The 24,877-nt window shown below is 46.1% G+C and overlaps 2 protein-coding genes across 3 annotated transcripts in view; both read right to left on the reverse strand.

Moving 5' to 3' along the window:
• The window catches only part of KCNQ3 (potassium voltage-gated channel subfamily Q member 3), a 168,255-nt gene that overhangs the window by 70,811 nt on the left and 72,567 nt on the right, over nucleotides 1–24,877 (reverse strand). The window lies entirely within an intron of this gene.
• The window catches only part of TMEM71 (transmembrane protein 71), a 213,989-nt gene that overhangs the window by 19,230 nt on the left and 169,882 nt on the right, over nucleotides 1–24,877 (reverse strand). The window lies entirely within an intron of this gene.

Below are 24,877 nucleotides of genomic sequence, written 5' to 3' on the forward strand. Positions count from 1 at the left end.
GATCAAAGTTGTTGGACTTTTTCTGGGAAGCCAAAGTTGTTCAGCTTTTTTTAGGAAGCAAATGAATGAAGGAAATGGAATATATGAATGAATGAATGAAACTGAATGAGCGTTGTGATATACACAGAACATAATCAAAAGTTGATTATATAAAACACAGTTTAGGGTCCTGAATCTGCAGTCAAACAGTGGACCTTAATCTGATGGTCAACTTTTTGGCTAGGAACCAAAAGTTGCTGAGCTATTTTTGGGGAAAGGCAAAGTTGTTCAGCTTTCCTTAGGAAGCCAGAGTGGTTGAACTTTTTTTTTATGAAACAGTAGTTGTTGAGCTTTTTTATATATTTTTTTTGTTTTACTTTTTATTTTGGGGGGGAAGGAGATCCATGAGAGACCAGAGATCTACCAGGAACACTCTGCGATCTACCAGTAGATCGTGATCTACCTGTTGGATGTGCCTGATCTAGTCTTAGGTGAAGGGGGTCAGGAATGCTGTCCAAGGACACTGAATCTGCTAGCTGTCCGTCTCCTGGTGTTCCCTCTTCTAGCTGTTCTCACCCAGTATTTCCCAGCTTTTGCCCTCTAGACTATGCCCCTCTGAAAACCACTGTTCTAAATCAATACTGTCCTCCAGCCCTTGGGAAGGTTCAGGAAAACGAGGGAGTGGCTCCCACCATTCCTCCTCAGTCCAGCCCCTGACACCTGGTTTAGCCAGCCAGTCAAAGCTGTTTCCCAGGTGTAGCCACTGCCACATTCTGACAGCGTATCTAGGAGCCACAGGTGAGAGCCAAGTCCAGGGTGGGGACCAAAGGCTTCAATTAAGATGGTCGAATACGTGGAGTTGGCAAAGCTGACGGGGAAGATCCGGAATCAGTGTGATGAACTGTTTCAAAAGGACTGGAGCAAATTTATATTCTATTTGAAAGAAAATTGTAAACAGTTGAAAACGTTTGTAGGTTTGAGTTGAAGTGTTTGGTTGAAAATAAGGAGCTGATTTACATATAAGAAGGTGAATGCTAAAAGATAGATAGAAATGTGGTAATAGAAATGTGAAGAAATTGGTAAAGTTGTGTGGAAGGTTGATGCTTTATGTAAGCAATGTCTTAAGTTATGGATTTATATGAAATTGCAATGAAATATGGAAAACCTAATAAAAATCATGTATTTTTTTTAAAAAAATAGATAACATAAGAACATAAGAAGAACCATTTGATTCAGCACCCTGTTGTTCCTGCAGCCAACCAGACACCCATGGGAAGTCTACAGGCAGCACCTGAGAGCATCGGGACTCTCATCTCCTGGGATTCCTAGCAACCAGTAATTTGGAAACATAATGTCTCAAAGAGTGGCAGCAGAACATTTTGTGGTTTTCCTACGGAGCCTCCGGTCGTCTCACGGACTATTGACCCTTACATCACTAATCCGCTGCCACCAACCAGGTCCTCCCCGGTAAATCTCTTTAATCTCAGTCAGGTTCTCATGTTAACAAAGAAGAATGTAGTTTATTGCAGACACAAACAAACTTTAACCGCATTCCAAACCATAGCTGTCAACTTTTCCCTTTTCTTGCGAGGAATCCTATTCGGAATAAGGGAATTTCCCTTCCCTTAAAAAAAGGGAAAACGTTGACAGCTATGTTCCAAACGTTGTTACTCTTTACCTTCTTAGTCTTATTGTATCCTGTCTCTATCTCTTCTACCTCCCCTCACTCTCAAACCCACTGCACTAACTGTCTCTCTATTTGCAACTGCCTGCCAATTGCTTTTCCAACTGCCTTTCCCAACCAACTAACCACACTCAAACCTCGGGCTAAGCCCTTTTATAAACAGGTGGGCTCCGCCTCCCGCTTTCCTATTGGTCTACATTTTAACCCTTTCTCTCTCCCCTGTACAGACATTTTCAAACGAACGGGCAAACGCCACAATAGCCATCATGGCAAGTAGGCACTGGTTGCCTTATTTTCCACAAATGTATCTAATCCCCTTTCAAAGCCATTGAAGTTGGTAGCCATCACCATTATTCTTGCATTGCAGGGGGTTGGACTAGATGACCCCTGGGGTCCCTTCCAACTCTGTGATTCTGTGATCTTTTGTGGGAAAGAATTGCACCACTTTACAAAATGCTGTGTGAAAAAGCACTTTCTTTTCTCTGCCCTCAATCTTCCAGCATTCAGCTCTGCTGGATGCTCCCAAGTTTTAGTGTTTTGTGGGGGGGGGGGAGAGAGAGAGAGAGAAAAGAAGAAGAAGAAGAAGAAGAAGAAGAAGAAGAAGAAGAAGAAGAAGAGGAGGAGGAGGAGGAGTAGTTTGGATTTGATATCCCGCCTTTCACTCCCTTTAAGGAGTCTCAACGTGGCTCACATTCTCCTTTCCCTTCCTCCCCCACAACAAACACTCTGTGGGGTGAGTGGGGCTGAGAGACTTCACAGAAGTGTGACTGGCCCAAGGTCACCCAGCAGCTGCATGTGGAGGAGCGGAGACGCGAACCCGGTTCCCCAGATTATGAGACTACCGCTCTTAACCACTACACAACACTGGTGAGAGAGAGAGAAGCAAATTTTTTATACACTTCTGCTTCCTCTTCCTCAGATTCTAAACATACTTACTAGAAAGCAGCCTCCCTCAACCTCCATGTGATTTGCTTCTGAGTAAAATTATCTTTATTTACACATTAAAAATTGCACATAATAAAACACATTGTTCTGTTATGAAAGAAAAAAATTACACAAAAAGAAAATAGAAAAGAAAAAAGGAAGAACGGGAAAGTAGAAAACAGAAGAAAAAATAGAAAGTTAAAAGAAAAATCTTATCAAAGACAGTTTTTTAAGAAATATGAACCATCATTATAAACATATATTTCCAGTAAGAAGTCCTTTTATCTTCACCTTATCGATTTCTCCTCACTACTCTTACTTTCTTATCTATGCCTAATCTCTGGTTTTACTCCCTGATTTATTTAATGACTTCCTTCTACCTCTATGTGGTTCCTAATTTCTCATATCTTAAAACTTCAGCATCCAGAATGCAGAAATTTGGATTGCATTCCAAGTTACCAGCACGCGTGCAGAACTGAAACTCACTCTTCAAAGTTCAGCCGTCACGGCAAAGCTGAGTGTGCCTGTCCTTATCTGGAGTTGCCAGCTGGCACTAGGACTAGGACTGGATCCGGGCCATCATTTTTCCTGTACAACCCAAGTGCTTGACATTGTGCCAAGTGTCTGATATCCAAAGGTCAGCAAGAAGCATCTGTTCCTACAGAGCCACCAATCTCTTCTTCGCCCCCCAAAAGTGTAAGTTGCAGAAACCGCTAGAAATCTCTTCCCCAGACAGGAACATTCCTCCTCCTTCTTTTCATCTTCTTCTTTGCTTGTTCCTGAGCCAAGACATTCTGCCTATGTGACGTCGCGTCTAGCACCTGGGACAGCCAGGGAGCGCTTGCCTGTGTTGCTGAATTCATTTGCCACCTGAACGGCAAAGTACCCTTGCGAGCACAAAGGAAGCTTGCCAAAAACCTCCCATCTGTCAGGGCACCGGTTAGAAATAAAATGTTCTGCTTGTTCCAGCTTCACCTGCACCAGTAGGATTGCGTTGGCATCACTTATACATCTTTGGATTTTCCCCAGGGCAGTTTATATCTCATGCAACTTTGGGGATCACATTGTGTAAGTATAATGGAAAGTATCAGCTTTAATTTAGAGCAAAAACAAAACCCAGACAACAAGGGTGGAATGTAACCAAAGCAAGGGGTTGCCATATTTCAAAAAGTGAAAATCCGGACACAAAAGTTGCTGGGCTTTTTTGTGTGTGCAAAATCTCAAAGAAAATATTAGTTTTTGAGCTATTTTTAATGAAATTCATCAAAATCTACATTGTCCCGGACATTCCAGCAATTTCCCCCTGGGAAATTCCCCTATTTGGCTTAAGAGGGCCAAATACTGGCTATGTCCGGGAAGTTCTGGACGTATAGCAACTCTAATTAAGTCTCTTGTTCCATCACTGCAAGTATTTCCCCTTCTGCAATGAAACATTCTCCCACTCTCATACCCTGGATGCAGATCCTTGCTCTGATGGGACATGGTAGTTGAATACCACCTTCAGCTTCCAAACCCTTATCGGAAGTGCTTTTTTTTTTCTTTCTAGAAAAATAGGGGCCGGTACTCACCATGAAGTTGTTACAGTAAGCATCACACTTTTTAACAACAACAAAAAGAGGTGCCAGTACTGCGTACCCTTGAGTAAAAGGTAAAGGTAAAGGGACCCCTGACAATTAAGTCCAATCATGAATGACTGGGGTTGTGGCGCTCATCTCGCTTCACATGCCGAAGGAGCTGGCGTTTTTCCACAGACAGTTTTTCCGGGTCATGAGGCCAGCATGACTAAGGCGAAACCAGAGCAGCGCACGGAAATGCCGTTTACCTTCCCACCAGAGCGGTACCTATTTATCTACTTACACTGTGTGCTTTCGAACTGCTAAGTTGGCAGGAGCTGGGACCAAACAATGGGAGCTCACCCTGTCGAAGGAATTCGAACTGCCGACCTTTCGATCGGCAAGTTCAAGCGGCACAGTGGTTTAACCCACAGCGCCACCCATGTAAAAAAAAGCACTGCTTGTTGGGCAATGCCTAGTTAAACAGTAATGCAGAAATGAAGGTTACAGCAACAGGACTCTTTCATTTCTCTGTGCAACATCTTACACCTAGACCAAAGGAGGAACAAAGCTGTATTGCTATGGGCACTTACTCGGAAGTAAACAAAATTGAACACTGTTGGGTAGATTATAAATTAACACAGTTCGGATTGTGCTGTAGATTGTGCAAAACAAGCAAACTAGCATAAACTTGCTTGCTTTGCATGACCTGGGCTGAGTCCACTTGCCAGTTCCTGGCTCAAATGTGTTGTTTCAAAACCGGGTTTTTGGCTATGTGCTCTTTGCAGTATATGCTACAATGAGTTCTGCAGCTGCTTGTTTAACAAACAAGAGTTTCCTTTAAACCACACCGTGTCCTTCTGTACCCACAGAGCATGGGGGTCAGTCCTTACTGAGATTTGGGGAAGGGTCTTCTCCTTAGGAGTTTTCTTCCTCTTTTTTTAAAAAAAAAAAATACTCCTGCAAAACCTGAGTTACCTGCACATATGAATGGTGCTCTTTTGACCACATGAAGATCCATGACGCAATTCATGGACGCAATTCAATGCACAAGAAGTTGGTATAAAGCATGCCTCTGTAAATTAAGCTGGCATAAAGCTACACCAGATCCAAACCCATTCAGTAGTGGGGTGGCTGCTCTGCCTAAGCCCACGGCTGGAATGTTCAGCCAGCTGAGCCCCAGCTGTACAAATTACCCTGGCATATATTCGACTAAGCCAGGGTTGGAGAGCCAACAGCATCCTAAACTGCCAACAACTGTTGCCATAGGATTGCCCATTTAGGCAGCTGTTCGCACGTATGATAAATATGGCTAGTTCCTTTTACTGTTTGCCTCCAAAACGATGCACTGGGCTTCTACAGACGAGTTTGTTTGCCCAGATCAAACTTGCAGATCAAGAAGAACAGAAACTGGGCTTCTGATTGTACATTTGCACACATATACCTTTGCTGGTCCTTCAAAAAAAGAGAGTTTTCTTTCAAGCCAGCCAAAGCTTCATAATGCTCCATCAGGTCACTGTGTGAGCCAGACTGGGCAGAATCCTCCAAGAACATCTGCTCCCCAAGAGAGAGAGAGATGATTCAGTGATCTATAATGACTTGGCGTTTTATGCCTCTCAGATTTATGTGGTCAATAGATCTAAAAAGTGTTAGCCATGTTCCCATAAAATCCTTGACTTATTTCTTACAAGGCTCCCCACCGCCACCCCAACGCCGTTCTGCAGGTCAGCATATTGCTTTGATGCCCTGGTTTTGGCAACGCAGGAAAGACGAGCCCTAAAAACTGATTTGCAGGTGGCAAACTGGGGGCTTCTCTCTTTTACAGAATGGGTGGGTGTTTCTCAAAGTTAGACAAAGGCAGGCACTTATCAATTGGCAAACACAACTTTTTAAGTCGAAAAATGAATCTTCTCCCCTCTCATTTTTTGTGCCCACCGTGGCTGTACGAGAGCACAGAATATGGGACATTGTGCTCAACTTTGCTTCCTCCCTGACAATCTAAGCCTTCTTTTTTTAAAAGGAGAGAGAGCAGGTTTCTAGTCCTTATGGCTACAAAGCTAGGATTAAAGTTTCCAAAGTAAGAATCAGTAGAGCTCAGTCTGCAAAATTCAGAATTTGGTTGTTCTTGGCAGAGAATTTCAATTTTGAGAGGGTGGTGAGATACATACTGTACCATATTTTTAGTTTAGTTTAGCACTCTGTACTGCATGAAATCTAGAACATGCTGTTCAATTACATTCTCCACTAAAATAAAGATGGATTATCCCAAAAACTCAGAAAAGGCAGTGGCTGAGTGAGACAGACAGGACTCCCCCCCCCCCCCTTCAGACTGTCACTATTTTGCAGGAGAGATCCAAACATGTACTGGGAATTTTGGTGGATGACAGTTTTCTGCCTCCCTAGAGCAACAAACCCACTTTTTAAAATAAAAAATGAACTTTTTGCAGTTAGGAAAGTGATGGGGAAATGCACAGAAAAGTGTGTGTTTAATGATTAATAGAATTATAGGGTTGGAAGGGACCCTGAGGGTCATCTAGTCCAACCCCCCGCAATGCAGGAATCTCAAGTAAAGCATCCCTGCCAGCAGCCCATTGAGCCTCTGCTGAAAAACCTCCAAAAAAAGGAGAGTCTACAATCTTCTGGAGGAGTCCACTGTCGAACACCTCATACTATCAGAAATTTCTTCCTGGAGTTTAGCTGGAATCTCCATTGGTTCAAGTCCTACTGTCCCAACCTGAAGAGCAGGAAAACACAAGCTTGATCCATCTTCCATGTGACAGCCCTTGAGATATTTGAAGAAGGCTGTGGCGTTTGCCCTCCTAGGTGTGTGACATCATACTGGGTTCATAGGGAAAGAGTTAACTGATTGTAAAATGACTAACCAATGGGAACCCAACGGGCGGAGTTAACTGTGTATAAGGTTTAAGCACAGAGAGGTTTTGGGAGGAGTTAGGAGTTAGGGTGGTTGAGAAGACAGTCTGGAGTTAGAAGAGACAGAGAGGATAAGTCTATGGGTTGGGCTAGTCTGATGTGAGAGAATTTGTTAAGAGGAGTCAGTCAAACAGTTGAGATAATCAATCAGAAGGTATTAGGAAGGTATAGGCCGGTAAAGAAACTAAAGTTCAGATACTGACAGGAATATTATCTGAGAAACCATAAACTTGTTAATGCTTATAAAATAAACATGTTTATTTGGTTCACTTTTAACAACTGTCTGGACTCAGTGTTTTACCCGAGAGTAACGGGTTGGTTGAGAAGAGAAGACTCCCTGGAGAAGACCCTGATGCTGGGAAAGATGGAGGGCACAAGGAGAAGGGGGCGACAGAGGACGAGATGGTTGGATAGTGTTTTCGAGGTTACCAGCATGAGTCTGACCAAGCTGCGGGGGGCAGTGGAGGACAGGAGTGCCTGGCGTTCTCTGGTCCATGGGGTCACGAAGAGTCGGACACGACTAAACGACTAAACAACAACGGGTTGGTGGCAGCGGGGAAGTGAGCACAGTGGTGGCACAGGGATCAATAGACCGTTAAACATCCGGGGACCCTGTGTGATCGCCACAGAGGCTTTCATAGCTCCCTCTCAGTTTCTTCTCTTCCAGGCTAAGCATACTCAGCTCCCTCAATCGTTCCTCATAAGGCTTGGTTTCCAGACCCTTGATCACCTTGGTCCTGAATCATTGATGGGAAGACATGTACACACCCATCACACAAATCAGGATGAATGCTCATTGTCATATATAACAAATCAGAATAGATGCTTATTATAGACCAGACCTCTGTGTGAGCAAGCAAATCAGGACAAATGCTCAACGAAAGGTCATCTGGAGGGAGCGATGTCGAAAGGAAGCGATTTCCATTCTGACCTCCATTAATCACAACCAGCATTGTTTCTTGGTTTCCACCTTATACTAAGTCCACTAATTGAAATAAGTTACATAATTTACATAACTTGCGTTCATTTCAATGTAAAACAAATGTCAAAACAGGGCAAAACAGCCTGTCATTAATTACATATCGTTTGCAGAACAACAATGAAGCAAATGAATACTCATCGTGTTGATTTGACCAGTTTCCATTTCTGACCACACAAACTGCAGCAATTTCTGGAAATGTTTATAGTGGCCTTAGGCAAATTACTAATCTCTTGTCCTCGGATTTCCATCACATACCCTCTGAAATATGGGCACGATAAATACCAGCATACCTTTCAGGGCTGGTGTGCATATGAATGTGTTTTAACTTTTGGAGTCCTATTAATGTTTGTTATTCTTACAGGGAGGAGAGTTTTCCTGGATTACATCCGTTAGCTTCTGATGGGGTACCCTAGATGCTAAAAATTGGATTAAAACTGTGATTCTTTGTGAATTTACAGTGGTGCCCCGCAAGACGAATGCCTCGCAAGACGGAAAACCCGCTAGACGAAAGGGTTTTCCGTTTTGGAGGCGCTTCGCAAAACGAATTTCCCTATGGGCTTGCTTCGCAAGACGAAAATGTCTTGCGAGTTCCTGCGGTTTTTTTCCCCTTCCCCCCCCCTTTTCCTAAGCCGCTAAGCCGCTTATCAGCTGATCCGCTGATAAGCCGCTAAACCACTAATAGCGCTAATCCGCTAAGCTGTCAATGGGCTTGCTTCGCAAGACGAAAAAACCGCTATACGAAGAGCCTCACGGAACGGATTAATTTCGTCTTGCGAGGCACCACTGTACACACAAGTAAACATGTATTGGCTCACACCTTTGCTGTGCAATTTACTGGAACCAAAGAAATGCAAAAGGTAGGTCACAAACAATAAACTGAAAAAAAGGATCCCCACACATCCTATTAACACATCCTTCTAATAATTAACTTTGCCTGATAAAAATCTGTGAGGAAAGATTTTCAGCCTACACCGGACAGAAATTGACTTTGAATGCCTTTCGGAAAAATCGTTTACCAGGTTAGTATGTAGGTTAACAGTCACACGAGAGGTTCTGTTTTCACAAGCGCAGCAAAAAGCATAATTACGGACAGATCTGACCTATTTCGGTCAATAATCCATTAATGTACAAGCGAAACCGCAATGAATGTATGGCTCTTTATCAGATTTTGTGTTCCCCCCTCTCCCCGTTCAGTGCTATGGGATTATTAAATTTCCTGAGAAGTCAAACAAAAACCGCTGAAGAAAGTAGTTACCACCAGCCAGGACATCTGAAAGGTCATGAGCTTCTCAGCGAAACAGCAACTTAGGTGCCAGGAAAGAACTTGGTTAAGATCCGCAGGCGGAGAAAACAAGGTCAACTGTTCTGGTGATGCCTTGGAACCCAGGCCATTTCCCAGCAAAACATTTCATTTCCTTCTGCAATAGCTGAACTCAGAGATAGGCTGCATTCAAGCCATGTAAGAGCCAGAGGTTTTTAGACATCCACGGTTAATAAGACATACGCATGCACATCTTTCCACAATCCATCCAAGCAAGGAAGAGACATTATCACAGTTTAAAGAGGCCTGAAAAACATTTGAGGAGGGCATGGAGCAAGGCTGCGCTGTAAGAATTCTAAGGTTTCCTAAATAAAATGCACGTTCACAGGTGCACAAGGTGAACACCCATAGGTAAAGGTAAAGGGACCCCTGACCATTAGGTCCAGTCGTGGCCGATTCTGGGGTTGCAGCGCTCATCTCGCTTTATTGGCCGAGGGAGCCGGTTTACAGCTTCCAGGTCATGTGGCCAGCATGACTAAGCCGCTTCTGGCGAACCAGAGCAGCGCACGGAAATGCCGTTTACCTTCCCGCCAGAGTGGTACCTATTTATCTACTTGCACTTTGACGTGCTTTCAAACTGCTAGGTTGGCAGGAGCAGGGACCGAGCAACGGGAGCTCAACCCGTCACGGGGATTCAAACCGCTGACCTTCTGATCGGCAAGCCCTAGGTTCTGTGGTTTAACCCACAGTGCCACCCGTGTCCCATAAGTGCATAAACCATGTGCCTGAAATAGTACAGAGAGCAGTACAGCAGCCAGGTTTAGCCCCTACTCAACCTCGAGACACTCTCAAGTCATGTAGCAGGAAATTCCTGTTAGTGTTGGCATGCACCCAAGGAAACGGGGGCAATTGGCAGGCCCCAGCCCACTGGCCAGTGTGCCGGATGAACTCTGGTCCTTGGTGCAGCATTAAACTGTGACCCAGGCTTTAGAAGACTGAGCACGGTATCCAGCATAGAAAACACTTGGCTGTGTGAGCATATTTACAAGCAGGTTTTATTAAGCGTAGATCAGGACAAAAGGAAACATGTCTGATCTCCTTCGTGTCCAAAGCAAAAGAGAAAGCTATACACAAACGGAAGTTCCCAGCTACTGTGCTGGAATGTAAACAGACATGTGACATGCAACAATTCCACACATCTGTTCCTTAAGGTGGAATGGAATTCTAAACAGATAGGTCCCTCACACCCTGCAAACCAGATTACAAGTATCTGTTGAATGCCCATGGTGAACTATGAAAAGAGCAGGTATCTGTGTATGAATGAAACAACGGATTCTAGAGACAAGGTATTCTCCAGTTCAGAAGGATGCTTCCGACAAGCCAGGAAGAACAATTGGCAAGTATTATCAGGCATCTTGATTGACAGGCTTGTAAATATGTTGGAGAAACATGAACTCTGATTTACATGTACAACGCATGCTGTGGTGCGTCTGTGACATTTTTGGGGAGGTCTTTCTGTGATGAGGCAGAGTTTAAGAATTCTAACATGCTTTCGTTCTGGGCTCCTGTTCACCTCTTTGCATGGGGAGGTGGACTCTTCTGCAACAGACCAATAATGATCAACAGCTTGCCTTGCTTCCTTGATAGCCTCCTTTTGCATCTCTGACTGATAGCGCACCTCAAGGGATGGGGAGTCGGGCTGTAAAAGCCAACCTCAATTTCCCTACAACAGCTGGTAAGGGGTATGGTCTGGGAAGAAGTCCAAGGGCCAGACAGAGATGCCTAAGGGCCTGCATTCAGTTCCTGGACTTTTGAAGTTCCTCACCTCTGGTTTAACACTTAACACCAGGGCTTTTTTCCAGGCGGAACTCACAAGTGGGTTCTTGCATCTCTCAGGTGGGTACTACTGCCATTCTAAGAGAAAGAGGGAAGTGTTCATGGTGAGTTCCAGAACCTCTTTTCCTAGAAAAAAAATAGCACTGATTAACACCTAGTCTCTTCCTGGCTCTTCCTGGCCTTTGACCGTTCCCTCAGTGCAAGAAGTGAAGCTACAGGGAACCAGGCAGAGGGCCTTCTTGGTAGTGACGCCCTCCCTGTGAAATGCCCTCCCATCAGATGTCAAGGAAATAAACAACTATCTGACTTTTAGAGGACATCTGAAGGCAGCCCTGTTTAGGGAAGCTTTTAATGTTTGATGTTTTAGCATGTTTTTAATATTCTGTTGGGAGCTGCCCAGAGTGGCTGGGGAAACCCAGCCAGATGGGCGGGCTATAAGTAATAAACAACTTATTATTATTATTATTATTATTATTATTATTATTATTATTATTATTATTTCTCTGGCCTTCCTGTAAAGAGTAGAAGCTTTCACTCCCCTTTTTCAATTAACCATGGTTTGTTATGCTTTTAAAATCCATCAAACTGTGGTTAGCTTTAACTATGACTTATGAAACAAACCATAGTCAAGACTACCAGAGTTTAAGGGATAGACGCAATGCTAAACTGAAATTGGAAGTGAAGCTTTCAAACTCTGCACAACCACACTGGAGGCAGGGAGGAGAGGAGGAAGCTTGTGAGTCTGGGTAGAGGTTAGGTTCATCTCCTTATAATAAACCACAGCTTATCCCAAATGAAACCCGTAACGTGATCTGAAAAGGCCAACATTCCCCACTCGTTTCTTTGTCCCTTTCCCCTTTCCAGTCAAAAGGTTCTCATGCGTTTCTGAAGATCCATGGGGAGAAAACTCCACAAATGTTGTCAGCAGAAATGATGGTGAGATAAGCATTCACAACACACCGTATGCCAAGAATGCTTTTCCCCCCACACTGCCTTCAATTTTGAGAAAATACATAGCATATTGTCCACCTCCAGGCTTTGAATTGCAGCCAAGCACAACAAAGGTCCTTTCCAATATAAGTTCGAAATGCAAACCTACATCTGGTATTTTGCAGCAAAGAAACAGAACACTTTAGAGTGGAAGGATGCATTCTGCAAAAGTGAAGGGCGACGCTTACCATCAAACAATGCTTAGTTTATTGCATGGATCTACCTTGCATTATAAGGGTTAAACCACAGAGCCTAGGGCTTCCTGATCAGAAGGTCGCGGTTCGAATCCCCGCGATGGGGTGAGCTCCTGTTGCTCGGTCCCTGCTCCTGCCAACCTAGCAGTTCAAAAGCACATCAAAGTGCAAGTAGATAAATAGGTACCACTCTGGTGGGAAGGTAAACAGCATTTCTGTGAGCTGCTCTGGCCAGCCAGAAGCGGCTTAGTCATACTGGCCACATGACCTGGAAGCTGTACGCCGACTCCCCCGGCCAGTAAAGCGAGATGAGCGCCGCAACCCCGGAGTCGTCCGCAACTGGACCTAATGGTCAGGGGTCCCTTTACCTTTATCTTGCATTATAATGTAGTGGGGGCAGGGGGATAGGAAAAAAGAAATGCCTGAAGTTTCACCATTTATCTCTCATTCTTTAAATGTTGATTACTACCTTGGCAAAGGACACATCCTCTTTTTAAAAATGAGAGTCGTCATAGCGATCCTAGTTAAAAGTAGAAGTCGGAAAATGTGCCCTCCTTTTTGCTCTTCGAAATATGGCAACCCTACCCATACCTTGCTACTGCAGGCTGAACAAATCCTCTCTTTTCCCACCCTGGTGTGATTATTAACTTGTCATCCCAGTATTGGACTTTTGCCCTCTCAGCGTGGCAGTGACTGCCTTTTGGACCTTCCTTCCATTATATATCAGACAAGCACATATTTTAAAGACCTTCCTCTTCCAACAAGGCTTTTAAGTGGAGACATTTGTCTCAGTCAGCAATAGTCCCCGTATTGGATTTGAACAGAATTGTGGTGTTGGGTTTTTGTTGTTGTTGAATCGCTTCAAGATGTTTCATGGAAAGCGATTCATAAATGAAATGAAATGTGTAGAATCATTTGCTTGGGTTTGCAAAACTTGGATTGATTAATAAAAAATAATAACAATAGTTATAATAACAGTAATAACAGGAATCAAATAACGAGACTTCATTCAATAAAGACACAGTGCATGATCATCCAATCGCAGAGCAAGCCACAGTGTTGAAATCTTCAGATAATTACTTTAAAGTGTTAGTCTAATCTGCTTAATACAGACTAGTCAAATAACTACTCTCCAGGCATGCAGATGACAAGGGAGAGAAAGCAGGCAAGGCTATCTTTCTTGTGCTGCTATTTCCACCGCTGCACAGACTCGCATTACAAGAATAGGAGACTTTGCCTGAAAAAGCAGATATGTACAGTGGTACTTCGGGTTACATACGTGTCAGGGAACTGCCATCGGAAGGACAGGTGGTGAGAAGGCTTCAGGAGAATAGGAGAGACACTTCTTCAGCAGAAGAGGGAACCAGTAGGGGGAGTGCGGGAGCTCCAAAGGAAAGGGAGTCGGAGGGGAGGCTCTGGGATACTTCCAGTGAGAACAGTGAGGAGGTATCAGGACACCCTTTAAGGACCCCCACCCCTCGCTGGAAACTGTCACGCAGGGAATCCAGGAGGCGCATGTCCGTGAAACAGCTTTTATGTTGGAAACGTTTCCGCAAACGCCCACTGTCAGATTCTACCAGCGACTGACGGAGCCACCCCGAAGGGCTCCGCTCAAGGCAGGGCTTCACTACACTGAGTGAGCTCTGAGGGATCAAGCTTTAACGCACAAGCAGCTCATTATCCCACCACAGCAATCTGACAGTCCCTGAAAGCAGCTTGTGCAAAGAGAGGCATCATGAGCAACCCAGCCGGAGCCGGAGATGGGGGAGCAGCTGCAGCCGGTCCTAGCCTGGAAGAAAGGTACAGGATGTTGGAGGTACAGTTAGCTCTGCAAACGGCGAGGCTTGAGGAGAGGAGGGCTCATGATGCAGAAAAGGGGAAAGCCGCCCAGCTCTCGAGGAAAGTGCCTGGACTGGTGCAGAAGTTTGGGGGTGATCCCAGGAATTATCAAGCCTTCAGGACAGAGATGCAATATGCCCTCAATCTGCAGTTTGATGATTTTCCTGATGAGGATTCGAGGGTTGCTTATGTGATTGGGCATCTCGAAGGCGGAGCCAAAGATTGGGTGAGGCCACTAATGGCAGCCAATAATGAAGCCCTAAGGGACACAAGGAAGTTTTTTCGCGCCATGGATCTGATGTTTTCCAGCGAGATTGAGCAGGGAGTGGCGCGCAGGCAGTTAATGGCGTGTAAACAAGGGAACCGATCTGTCCGTGAATACTGGACTGAGTTCACCATGTTGATCCATAAATTAGGTTGGGATTTGTCAGCGGAACCGATACAAATGCTGTTCGAAGAAGGACTATCTTCGGCAGTGAAAGACGAACTTTCCCGGGGGCCCAGGGCGGAGTCTATGGACCATCTGACTAAATCAGCGCTGGCCATAGGATCACGCCAGGAGGCCAGAGCCTTGGAGAAGCGGGAAGGGAAAGGGGAGCGTTGGAGGGATTTCCGCATTCCAGAGATTCCAGAGCAGCCTTCTCTGCCAGCAGAGCCGATGGAAATCGGAACAGCGCGCGCGCGCGCAATTTCAAACCCCAGTGAAGGGCGGAAGAAGGAGGGAAAAGGCGCCAAGAAATGTTTTCTCTGCCAACAGCCAGGTCACTTTGCCAGAGTTTGTCCGCAAAGAAAGGAATGGCAAGGAATGGCGGGAGCTGTGGGGGAGGAGGGAGAAGGAGCTAAGGAGCAAGTAAAAGCCAACGCCTGGCTGCCACCGACGGGGCACAGCAGCCAGGCCAAGAAACAGTAAATGTGCCCACGCCAGAACCCCCAAGACCAGCTCTTGTAATAGAGGTATTGCTGGAGCTGGCAAACGGACACCCACTAAAGGTGAAGGCGCTATTAGACTCAGGCAGCTCCTGCAACTTTATGAGTAAGGAGTTTGCAGCCGCACATCAGATACAGACCATCCCTTTAAAAAATCCCCTGCAGGTGACCACGATTGATGGGAGGGCGCTGTTGGGGGGAGAAGTAAACCAGCAGACTGTCCCCATGACAATGAGGGTGGCAAGACACACGGAACTGATAGCGTTTAATATAGCCACTTTGGGAGGAGCGCCCATCATTTTGGGGATGAGCTGGCTAGCGCTGCATGATCCGCTTGTGGGATGGCATCAGAGAGTGGTTTCCTTTGGGTCAGCACATTGTATGGGACACTGCACAGAAAAAGGGGGCCAAGTAGGCACTCAGGCCACGTTAGCAAAGATAGAAGCAACGGATCAAGGTAGGGTACCACGAGAATATGCAGATTTTGCCGACGTCTTCAGCGAAAGGGAAGCAGATAAACTACCCCCGCACAGACCCTTTGACTGCCAAATCAACTTACTCCCAGGAGCACAATTGCCAGTGGGCAAGGTGTATGCAATGTCTGACAGGGAGATGCAGGAGCTAAGGGAGTTTATTGACAAAAACCTCAAGCGTGGGTTCATCAGAGAGTCACGAGCGGTGGGGGGTAGCCCAGTGTTCTTTGTGGACAAAAAAAATTCGGACAAACCGAGATTAATTGTGGACTTCCGGGCCCTAAACGCAGTGTCTGAACCCGTGACTTTCCCTATGCCCAGAATCGATGACATTCTGACCCGGGTGAGAAAAGGGAAGATTTTTACCAAGCTGGACCTGAGGGGGGCGTATAACCTGATACGTATGAGAAAGGGAGATGAGTGGAAAACCACTATGTTCACCCCCTTGGGAGCATTTGAGTACTGCGTTATGCCTTTCGGCCTCCAGGCGGGATCGACAGTATTTCAATCATTCATGAATCACGTACTAGGACCATTGCTGTACAAGAACTGCGCTGCGTTCTTGGATGATGTACTGGTGTACTCAGAGGATGAAGAGCAGCATGTGCGAGATGTACGAGAGGTACTGAGGAAACTGCAAGAAAACCAGCTGTGGGTGAAACTGGAGAAGTGTCAGTTTCACACCAGGGAGGTGGAATTCCTAGGGTACCGGTTGTCGGACAAGGGGCTGGCCATGGATCCTAGCAAGGTGCAAGCGGTGCTGGAATGGAGGCCACCGAAAACTAAGAAAGATGTGCAGAGGTTTTTGGGGTTCGGAAACTTCTATCGGAAGTTCATCAAGAACTTCGCCCACTTAACAGCCCCCATCACGGATTGTCTCAGCAGTAAGAAGAAATTTGTCTGGACGGAAGAAGCACAGCGAGCTTTCGAAAGTTTAAAGAGGGCGTTTGCTTCGGAAGAACAACTCTTACACGTGGATCTGCAGCAGCCGATGAGGGTGGAAACCGACGCGTCTGACAGAGCGGTGGGCGCCGTGCTCCTGCAGCCAGGACCGAATACGTCAGAATGGAGACCGTGTGCCTTCTTCTCGAGGAAATTGAACAAATCTGAGAGGAATTATACAGTGTACGACAGAGAATTACTCGCCGTCCACGAAGCGTTCAAGAGATGGAGACACCTGTTGATTGGGGCGCAACACAAGGTTCAAGTGCGGACAGACCACAAAAATCTAGAATACTGGAGGACAGCCCGAGTATTGAACCAGAGACAAGTAAGATGGGCGCAAGAGTTCTCCAAGTTCAATTTTGAAATTCGCTACGTGCCAGGGGCTGAGAATGTCAGGGCGGACGCTCTCTCCAGAAAACCTGAGTACTTGGAGGGGGAAGGAGGGGCGGAAGAAAGACATATCATCTCGGAGGACCACTGGGTTTGTGGGGCGGCATTGGTGGGGCAAAGAGAACTGGTAGAGGGTATTGAGAATGATGAATATGCCCAAGAAAAACTTAGGGAACTCAGGGAGACAGGTGAGAACGCAGGGGGTTTTGAGGAAAAGAACGGAAAACTATATTACAAAGGGGCACTCTACATACCAGATGGGGAACTAAGAGGGCGGGTGCTCAAACAGTTGCATGACAGCCCCACGGCGGGGCACTTCGGGCAGCACAAGACCATGTGGTTGGTTACCAGGGAGTTTTGGTGGCCCAAGGTGCGGGAAGACGTGCGGGAGTATGTCAGGGGATGCGACAGGTGCCAAAGAGCAAAGGGAGAGAGGTTGGCGCCAGCAGGGTTATTAGAACCCTTACCCACCCCAGAAAGGCCATGGGAGATGGTATCCATAGACTTCATGACCGATCTACCGAGATCCAAAGGGAAAACCGCGGTCATGGTGGTGGTAGATCTACTAACTAAGATGTGCCACTTTATAGCTTGTTCACATGCAGTGACAGCGGAAGAAACCGCAAGGTTGTTTGTGAAGCACATTTTTAGGTTGCATGGCGCCCCCTTGAGGGTTTTGAGCGACAGAGGAAAACAATTTACTTCCAGGTTCTGGAGGAAACTAATGAGCATGTTGCATGTGGAGGTAAGTTTTTCCACCGCCAGGCACCCAGAAACAAATGGGCAAGCAGAGAGGGCAAACGGGGTTTTGCAACAATATCTGAGGTGTTATGTAAAGGACAGAGAAACTGATTGGGTAGACAGGTTACCTCTGGCAGAATTTGCCTACAACAACGCGGAGAACGTGTCCACAGGGATGAGTCCCTTTCTAGCCAATTATGGGTGTCATCCTCGGGCGTTTCCAGGGGAAGGAGGGGGGAGGTGGAGTGTACCTGCAGCGGAAAATTTTGTTGAAGAGATGGAAGCGATCCACCGTCAGCTCCAACTCAACTTAGAGAAAGCCAAAGAAGAATATAAGAAGCAAGCAGACAGAAATAGGAGGGAAGGCGAAACCATAAGGGTGGGTAACCGGGTGTGGCTATCCACCCAAGGACTGCCGTTCAAGGGAGGGTGTAAGAAATTGAGACCCAAACGGTTGGGACCCTTTGAGGTCATACAGCAGGTCAACCCAGTAGCATTCAAACTCCGATTGCCCAGTCACATGAAATTGCACCCAGTATTTCACAGGTCATTACTGTCGCTGTACAGAGAGGGACGTGAGTGGGGGGAACATGAGAGGGAGGTCACCCGGACACCCGTCATAGAAGAGAGAGAAGGCAACATGGATGTGGCAGGGATCATTGATTCCAGGTGGAAGGGAAATCAGGTGGAATACTTGGTAGAATGGGAGGGGGAGGAAGAGTCAGAAAACACATGGGTACCGGCAGAGGAAGTCAAAGACGAGATTTTAATAGAAACGTTTCATCGGCGTTTCCCAAGAAAACCACAACCAGTGGCAAGATTTAGGAGGGAACACTTCGGTACTACAGATGAGGAAGGGGAGTTTGAAGGGTTCCCAGAGTCGGGGGTGGAGGTGGAAACAGATTCCGACGAAGGAGAGGAAGATGGGGAAAGAGACGGAAGGCCGTGGTTAGAAGTGTTTGAATCCTCGGAGGATGAGGGGAGTTCCTTCCAGGGATTTCCGTCCTCGCCGCCAGTAAGAGAAGAGGCGGGAGGGGGTGAAGGGGGCCCTGGGGGGGAGGTGGATGTCAGGGAACTGCCATCGGAAGGACAGGTGGTGAGAAGGCTTCAGGAGAATAGGAGAGACACTTCTTCAGCAGAAGAGGGAACCAGTAGGGGGAGTGCGGGAGCTCCAAAGGAAAGGGAGTCGGAGGGGAGGCTCTGGGATACTTCCAGTGAGAACAGTGAGGAGGTATCAGGACACCCTTTAAGGACCCCCACCCCTCGCCGGAAACTGTCACGCAGGGAATCCAGGAGGCGCATGTCCGTGAAACAGCTTTTATGTTGGAAACGTTTCCGCAAACGCCCACTGTCAGATTCTACCAGCGACTGACGGAGCCACCCCGAAGGGCTCCGCTCAAGGCAGGGCTTCACTACACTGAGTGAGCTCTGAGGGATCAAGCTTTAACGCACAAGCAGCTCATTATCCCACCACAATACGCTTCAGGTTACAGACTCCGCTAACCCAGAAATAGTACCTCGGGTTAAGAACTTTGCTTCAGGATGAGAACAGAAATTGTGCTCTGGCAGTGCAGCAGCAGTAGGAGGCCCTATTAGCTAAAGTGGTGCTTCAGGTTAAGAACAGTTTCAGATTAAGAACAGACCTCCAGAACGAATTAAGTTCTTAACCCGAGGTACCACTGTAGTTTTTTTTGCCAAAGACAGCCAGACCAAAGTGGCAAATACATGCATGTTTATCTGCAATCGCATATCATGTGTTCTCATCCAGAAGCAGTATAGATAGGGATCCCTGCTGAACATCACACAGGCCCCATTTAAAAAGAGCAACGTAAATCCGAATTACCTTTGAGCATTACTCACACAATCAAGTTCTGACGGGCTTCCCCCTCTGCTCAATTTTCTTTCGGGGATCCATTTATAACGCTGGAAAATGTGCTGCCTACTCAGGACACTTCCCCAAACAATGTTTTTTTTTAGTTAGGAATGATGGGAACAGCTATGATTTTCTACATCCGAACAATAACCAAGAGTTGGGAGGAAATTAAGGAAAGACAGCTCTGACTTTTCAGCAGAACAGAGTCAATTTGCATCTGCCTTTGCATCTGGCAGCAATGTATAAAGTCTCCCCAGTTCAACCAGCCAACGAATTACCATCATGACCTGCGTCATCATCATCATCATCATAATAATAATAATAATAATAATGTTATTATTTATACCCCGCCCATCTGGTGGCTCACAGCATATGTCAGAACATACTAAAACATCAAGCATTTACAAGTTCACCACATGTGCTAAAAGATACCTTCCTTTTCTTTACATTTCCAGCACTCATTAGTTCTTGTCTTATACATTTTGGCCTACTGAGTGGTCCACTGAGCTTGGTCCTGTCTCCACTGACTAACAACAGCAGCCATCTGGGGTTTTGGCCGTGGCCGCAGCTTGGTGGAACACTCTCCCACAAAAGAACAGGGTCCTGCGGGATTTGACATCTTTCCACAGGGCCTGCAAGACGGAGCTGTTCCGCCAGGCCTTTGGTCAGGGTTCAGTCTGATTCTTCTCTTTCTGTATAAGAACAAGCATTAAAGAGGCCTCCTAGCCCGCTCTCAGGTCCTTTATAAGACCAGTGGTAACAGTTGGCCCTGGAGAATATTAACCAGTCTCAAATTTACCATCTGTCCATATTTTTATTTGCTGTGAAATAATTTAAAGATGTATTTTAATTAATTGATTGCCTGTTTTATGTTTATATGTTCTTTGTATACAGTAGTACCTTGGGTTAAGAACTTAATTCGTTCTGGAGGTCCATTCTTGACCTGAAACTGTTCTTAACCTGAAGCACCACTTTAGCTAATGGGGCCTCCCACTGCCGCCGCTGTGCGATTTCTGTTCTCATCCTGAAGCAAATTTCTTAACCTGAGGTACTATTTCTGGGTTAACAGAGTCTGTAACCTGAAGCGTCTGTAACCCGAGGTACCACTGTAGTTTTATGACGTTAGCCGCCCTGAGCCCGGCTCCGGCCGGGGAGGATGGAGTACAAATAAATTTTTATTTATTTAGTCATTCATTCATTCATTCATTCATTTAAAGAGATGAATTTCCCCAGCTGTACCTGGAGATGCCAGGAATCAAACATCATGTTCTGTACCACAAAGCAACTGCCCTTCCCCAGAAATGCCATCAGGGGTATTTTCCTTCTCCCTGATGGGGCTCGAAACCCCACTGGAAAAGGAGTTTGGATTTGATATCCCGCTTTATCACTACCTGAAGGAGTCTCAAAGCAGCTAACATTCTCCTTTCCCTTCCTCCCCCACAACAAACACTCTGTGAGGTGAGTGGGGCTGAGAGACTTCAGAGAAGTGTGACTGGCCCAAGGTCACCCGGCAGCTGCATGTGGAGGAGCGGAGACGCGAACCCAGTTCCCCAGATTACGAGACTACTGCTCTTAACCACCACACCACTCTGGCTCTCCACTGGAGGCTGCAGCAATAGCAGAGATGGAACAGAATTCAAAACAGGTCTTATTAATAGGGATGTTGCTCATGGGATTGGCTCGCCATCTACACAGCTTCATTTCCTCGATGCTTTTCAGAGGCAGAACCCCCAAACACAGGAGACTTCATTTGCATGATGCGAAACCCTGTGTGTGTGTGTGTCCGTGTGTCTATATATTCACAACTGAGCCTCGTGGCGTGTCTTCGCACTGAATAGTTCTCGCATTTCTAATCAAAATATGCAAATGCTTCTGACGAAGCAGACTATGGCTTATAAATCTGTTAGTCCCAAAGGTACAATGGGACACTTTGCACATTTGCTGTTTCTTATTTAGCAGATTAGCAACAGAGAAACATCACGCTGAAGGTATCTCATGTATTGCGTGCAGATAGCCTGGCACTGATAGTCATTTCCGGTGGGGAGGGTCTCTGGGAGACTTTGCATGTCGCTTCCCTCCCTGTTGCTGTTGTTGGAAAGGGAGGGAATGGGGAAATGCTGAACACATGCCTGTCTCATGTTCGAGTGACAAAATGCAAATTTGACACACAGGATCTGACTCAGAAGGTTGGCAAGTCCCATGCATAAGTACTTCCTTGATGGTTTAGATCCAAGGCTCATCTAGTTCCCCAGTCTAGGAGCTGCCTCATATCAAGTTCAACAATATGCAGTAGTCTAGTTATCTCCCGCTTGGACTACTGCAATGCGCTCTACATGGGGCTACCTTCGAAGGTGGCTCGGAAACTGCAATTAATCCAGAATGCAGCAGCTAGACTGCTGACTGGGAGTGGCCACTGAGACCATATAACACCGGTCCTGAAAGATCTTCATTGGCTCCCAGTACATTTCCGAGCACAATTCAAAGTGTTGGTGCTGACCTTTAAAGCCCTAAACAACCTCGGGCCTGTATACCTGAGGGAGCGTCTCCACCACCATCATCTAGCCTGGACACTGAGGTCCAGCTCCTAGGGCCTTCTGGCAGTTCCCTCGCTGCGAGAAGTGCGGTTACAGGGAACCAGGCAGAGGGCCTTCTCGGTAGTGGCGCTGGCCCTGTGGAATGCCCTCCCAGCAGATGTCAAGGCAATAAACAACTATTTTACTTTCAAAAGACAACTGATGGCGGCCCTGTTTAGGGAAGTTGTTAATGTCTGGTGCTGTATTGTTTTTAATATTTGGTTGGAAGACACCTCTATAAGCCATATTTCGAAGAGCAAAAAGGAGGACACATTTTCCGACTTCTACTTTTAACTAGGATCACTATGACGACTCTCATTTTTAAAAAGAGGATGTGTCCTTTGCCAATTTAGTAGTCAACATTTAAAGAATGAGAGATAAATGGTGAAACTTCACGCATTTCTTTTTTCCTACCCCCCGCCCCCCCACTACATTATAATGCAAGATAAAGGTAAAGGTACCCCTGACCTTTAGGTCCAGTCGTGACCAACTCTGGGGTTGCGGCGCTCATCTCGCTTTATTGGCCGAGGGAGCCGGCGTACAGCTTCCGGGTCATGTGGCCAACATGACTAAGCCACTTCTGAGGAAACTAGAGCAGCGCATGGAAATGCCATTTACCTTCCCACTGGAGTGGTACCTATTTATCTATTTGCACTTTGACGTGCTCTCGAACTGCTAGGTTGGCAGGAGCAGGGACCGAGCAACGGGAGCTCACCCCGTCATGGGATTCAAACCTCCAACCTTCTAATCGGCAAGCCCAAGAGGCTCTGTGGTTTAAACCACAGCTCCATCCGCGTCCCTACTCATTGCCATATAACCTTCCTGCAAACAAATGACCTATTGAGCCACATTCTAACCTCCATGTAAGCAAATCAAGATGGATACGCGATAAACAGGTCATCTGTAGGAGCCCTCAATACCTAACAACTCAAACCTGGCACTTGCTCCTTTCTGTGTTATAACCACTAAATTAGTGGGGGGTTTTAAGCAACTGAGGATCCTCCACAGTTTCAGGCTTGCTGAGGCAGTGAAGCATTTTAGCGCTGATGTCAAAGTATGAGTAAGCCTGTGCTCTCCAATTGGTGGGTGCAAATAATACATTATTTAAAGCACTTTGTGCCATCCAGAGCTTTCAGGGTGAACAAGGGGGGCAGGAACGAATGCAAATGAAAGGCAGTGATTTATCACCATCGTCCAGAAGCTACATAAAAATAGGAGTCGTGTTCCACCATATGTTACAAATGGCTACTAAAAGGACAAGTTTCTCTGCATTTGCTGTTAAACAAGGAAAGTTAGAAAGATCACTCTTTCTATCTCATACGTTAAGCTACTCTCCCCCCCCCCAATCTAGTAAGAATAATGCCTGAGATTAATGTTGGGAGGGTAGAATAAGAAAAGCAAATCTACATTTATCCAGCCACATTAACCCTATAAATTTTATCGCATAAAGGCACATTATACTTGATTAGCGGTTTAAGCTGCTCTTTATTTGCTCTGAGAAGAAGGTTCCCCAAAGGGATGGGAGAATCTGTCAATTTTGGTTTCTCATTTTCCCCACTCTTCAATTCAAATCTCCAGGTTTCCACATCAGTCTGCAAATTCCATTTTTCTTCTAAAAGGCCCCATGGAAATTCATTCACACTTTACTTAGTATATGCATTCTGAACGCATTAAAGTGGTACCTCGGGTTACAGACGCTTCAAGTTACAGACTCCACTAACCCAGAAATAGTACCTTGGGTTAAGAACTTTGCTTCAGGATGAGAACAGAAATCGCGCAGTGGCAGCAGGAGGCCCTATTAGCTAAAGTGGTCTTCAGGTTAAGAACAGTTTCAGGTTAAGAACGGACCTCCGGAACGAATTAAGTTCTTAACCCGAGGTACCACTGTACTTGTCTGGAGAACTACTTTGCAAAATTCAGAGAAGTGCAGATTTAGGAGGTTGACTGCATTTTTGTTTGTGCATTGCGGGGGGGGGGGAGAGACACACCCTACACCTGAAGTCATACATGACATCAGGCATGGGGCAAATATGGGCTTCCTAGTCATTTTCTGGTGGAGCAGGACATTTTCCCAACAGCAGATCAGCTGATGGGCTGCAGGAATGTGCCTTGCTCAAAGAGGGGAAAGCAGTTTTCATTCAGTTGAAATGACTTCTCTCTCCCAGCACTGCTCTGTGAAGCAGCCCCAACGCAAACTGCTTTCTGCTGCTCCCTGTAACCTCCAGAACGGAAAGTTGAAGAAAGAAGCCCAGGGCGGCTTGCAAAGGGCTTTGTGCTGTTTCTTTGAAACTGGAGGTTGAAAGGAGCAGCATGAACCAGCTTGCAAAGAATAGGCCTGCCACTGCCCCTTGCACTGTCTTTCCCAATTTCCAGAACACGACGAAAAAGGATTTTGACAGGTGGGTGGGATACACCACCAGTCAATCATGTGATGCCATAATGACATCATGAGGGCAACAGGTGGGTTGCCCCATCTAACTATCAGAGTTGGCCTGTGGAGTGGGACCAATAAAGATCTGGGCGAAAAAGGTTCCTCGCCCTTGCTGTATTGTTTCAGGAAGTGCAAATTAGGTAATTTGCCTTACAATGCAAACGGAATCAGATTTCTCCCCCATCTCGAGTTCCCTGCAGACAAAGGCAAATGAATACAGGTGACAATGGGATGAGAGCTTTCAGCTGCATACAAATCAGATGTTTAAAGAACATTTAAAACAAACACACACACACCAAGAATCCAGGTAGCAGCAATTTCTTAATTGGAAATTACAGCTCTGTGATAGGT

This window comes from Podarcis cretensis, assembly GCF_951804945.1.
Source record: "Podarcis cretensis genome assembly, chromosome: 7".
NCBI classification, from domain to species: domain Eukaryota; kingdom Metazoa; phylum Chordata; class Lepidosauria; order Squamata; family Lacertidae; genus Podarcis; species Podarcis cretensis.